Source organism: Octopus bimaculoides, chromosome 11 (genome assembly GCF_001194135.2).
Source record: "Octopus bimaculoides isolate UCB-OBI-ISO-001 chromosome 11, ASM119413v2, whole genome shotgun sequence".
In the NCBI taxonomy this organism is placed as follows: Eukaryota; Metazoa; Mollusca; class Cephalopoda; order Octopoda; family Octopodidae; genus Octopus; species Octopus bimaculoides.
Window position 1 is genome coordinate 13,630,884 of NC_068991.1, and position 4,116 is coordinate 13,634,999.

Sequence of the window (4,116 nt, forward strand, 5' to 3'; positions counted from 1 at the left end):
TATATATATGTATATATATATAACAAATTAAAAATGGTGGCTTATGAGAAATTGGAGCCTAAAGGCAATATTAATAGACGTCACAAAAGTGACAGAGGGTGTTGACTAGCACCACTTTTACTAAAAATAAGAGGTGGAACAACACAAAAGCACTGAACGTAATGTGTGTATATGTGGGCGTTCGTGTATATGTATGTGTGTAATGTATGTATGTATGTATGTATGTATGTATGTATGTATGTATGTGCTTATTCAGTTTTATTTTAAAGTTTCTTACCAATAGCGAAAGAGCCGGTTTCTAACCTACGTCCATGTCTCCTTCATTGCAATTTCAACAATATCAACAGGATGTCTGTATGTGTGTACATGTGCAGCATTTGGAGTCTGTGCATATGCAAATTTTTTTGTTCTGTTTAATGTGTGTATTCTCATACATATAGTTGCATTCCTAGACATTCACATATATACTGAAATGATAAGCTTTTGGAAAGCCTTACAAATTTTTACAGTATGTATATATGTATGTATATATATATATATATATATATATATATATATATATATATATATATATGCGCGCGCGCGCGTGTAAACTAAATGTACATAAGTCATTTACTTCATTTGAACATTACTCTGTAATGCTCTGTAGTACTCTATAGTACGAAACCTTGTTCCAATGAGAATATAATTTTTTATACACTATATATGAACAAAAGTGTACGAAAACCAATTATACATTATTCTGATTTTCTTGCAGATCCAAGCGAAATTTGATGCAATTTGCTGGTATTGTAGCAGAATGGAATCCAGCTTCAGGCAATTTTTTCTGAGCTTATCTTATCAGGTGTAGCCAAAATTCCTTTTCATTCAATTTAGTGTAATTCATAGATAGGTTTTTATTGACACAAACCCATTCAATAGAGGGTGACATACATTGCAAGTTCTGTGTGTTTTTTGCTCATTAATAAGATTACTTCACATCCATGCTTACACTATATGCACATGCACTATTATACGCATGATATATTTTGAAGTTTAAGAAGCCGAGCTGGCAGAGTTGTTAGCCCGCCAGGTAGAACGCTTAGCGGCATTTTGTCAGTCTTTATGATCTGAGTTCAAATTCCACCAAGGTCGAATTTGCCTTTCTTCATTCCGGGGTCAATAAAATAAGTACCATTTGAGCTCTGGGGTCGCTGTAATCGACTTGTACCCTACGCGCCCTTACTGTCCTCGTACCAAACTTTAAAACCAATATGCTCTGAAGTTTATGCAATAACTGTATATGTACTTCTATAATGCATATAATATATTAGTATATGCCTGTATAAGTGTATGTATGCATCTATCTATGTCTCTGTGAAGATGTATGGCTTAGTGGTTAGGGTACTCGGCTTGCGATCATCAGGTCATGAGGTCGGGTCCCAGTCGCGCGTTGTGTCTGAGTAAGACACTATATTTCTCGATGCTCCAGTCCACTCAGCAGCTTGTTCAGTTGAACGAATCAACTGGAACACTTGTAACCGACTGAGCGTCGGGCCTGTCTGTGCTTATACATACATGCATGCATGATTTGTGTAGCTTTTATTTGATAAATGAGTCTCCCGTGGAAATTCAGAGCAGCAGTATTACTGATTCTGTCGAAAATAATTAACATGGTAACGAGTACTCTTTCTCCTGTTCGTTGCTACTAATCATAAATATACATATATATAAGTGTTATCAATCCAAATCAAGTGGAGGAATAGAAGAAGAAATGAAGTTGAAAATGCTCCTGGTGAGATGAGTTTATGCCATGTGGGCAGAATCTGATGATTGTGGTAGGACACTAGACGTGTTAATAAACACTGTTTGACATCCTTTCAGCACAAAAAAGCTAATAGCAGTACTGAAATACATATATTGTTTATTAAATAAATATGTGTGCGTGTGTGTGTTGGTTTGTCTATGGGTGTGTATGTGTATATGTGCGTGTGGTGTGTTTGTGTGTGTAGGGATGTAGACATCGCAGTGGCGTGTAACTCAAGTCACGAAACAAATCTTTCAGCTTCAATTTCAATATATCATATATATAGATATATGTGTGTATATGTTAAGACATACATGCATACATAGATAAATGCTTGCATAAATGCTCTTACGGACACGATGTTGTTCCTTTGAGAAACCCTAGTACATATAGCATGAACGATGTGGCTAAGACTACGCACCCTTGTGGTACTTCTGGAAGTTGCAGGATATCGAAGTAATAATGCTCTATCCGTTCCGTAAGCCTCCAATCCTTGGCCAGTATTTACTAGCTAGCGTTTTGTGATGTGTTATAAATGCAACAAGTTATGTCTCCCTGTTGCTGGTGTTGTTTTCGCCGGTGGCGATCACGGTGGTGCCCTTTCTTGCTGTTTGAAGTGTTGTGTCACTTTAGGATTTTTAAATATATTCTATTTATCTTGATCGTGTCATTTCTCTGTCGTGATTGGGGAATTAGTTTAATTCGATGGAAACACGCCATTTTCAAAAGGTTAACAAATTATACAGTTTTTCAAATTTTTCTTTTTTTCATATTTCAGCACACTCATACAATCCAACGTGCACGCATGCGCGTACACACACATACTCACACAAGCAAATATATATATGTATGTACATATGTGTGTGTATGTATGTATGTTTGTATGTATATATATATATATCCATACATATATATAAATATATATATATATGTATGTACATATGTGTGTGTATGTATGTATGTTTGTATGTATATATATATATATATATATTTATGTATGCATGTAAATATATATGTATAAATACACGTATTTATAATTTTTTTTTGTTGTATCCGTATGTATCATATGCATTTATATGCATATGCAAATATTCGATAGGTTTTAAACTATATATCTTGCATATAATGATATAAATGATATGTGAGTATGTGTGTATATACACACATACACGTTTACAGATTAAGTGTGGATGTGACAGAGAGAAAGCAAAACAGGGAGAGAGAGAGAGAGAGAGAGAGAGAGAGAGAGCAGAAGAGATGGAGGGATGAGAAGGAGGAGAGTGAAAGTGAGTCAGGATGTGAATGACTTAACTTCGTTAATGAATCAAAAAATACGAAGTCCGCAACATATAACCACTCCCCTGTCGATCATGCATGAGAAAACCCAACAATGAATTGCAGTAAATTGAATGAAAATGACTTAGAGGATATATGATAGGGTGAACACAGAAGAAATGCTTGACGTAGGCTTTCATGCGGCTACAATACCAGCAAATTACATCAGATTTGACTTGAGTCTATAAGAAAATCAGTACGATGTATAATCGGCTTTTATGCTGATATGTTAGCAACACAACATGTTGATAGATCGACGTTGAAATTATATTAATGACTTTTATCTTGAATATTTATTCGGTCATTTACTTTAAAGGTAGCGAGCATGTATCTGGGGAAGGTTTAACTGGAATTTCTAAAAGGTTGATCGACCTGCGTTAGAGATTTCATTTCTTATTGTTTTTGTGTGGTCATCTGTTAAATCCTGATGAAGCATTCCCGTGGCAAGCAAAGAGACAGCAGAATGACCGGATGCAACTAGCAGATTCACCATCCCGCATTACAGTTTATGTAGTTTATTCCTATATGCCAATAGATAACGAGGGTGGCCTCAGTATAGGTGTAAATTAAAATCGATCATAGCCCGATAAATGTCGTCCCTCTACAACTATTCTGGGTGCTGTGCATCCCACTGCAGTGATCAGCGCCAACAAATCTATTGATTTGATTGATTTGTAGTTATATCTTCATGCTTGTGATATTTGTCTGTACAGAGTGTGAAAGACATTTTGCCGTTTTCTTTTTAATGTTGGTGTAATTCGGCTTCAGGCCTTTCTGTATAATTCTGCGTGTTCTGGAGATGCTTTTTATATTGTCATAGAGACCACAATTAGATAAGACACGGTTTCTGCAATAACAACTTCACTAGACAGATTTTCACCAAGATCTGATATCTATCTATCTATCTATCTATCTATCTATCTATCTATCTATCTATCTATCTATCTATCTATCTATCTATCTATTCATCTTACCATGGTCTTTTCCGTAGGCTT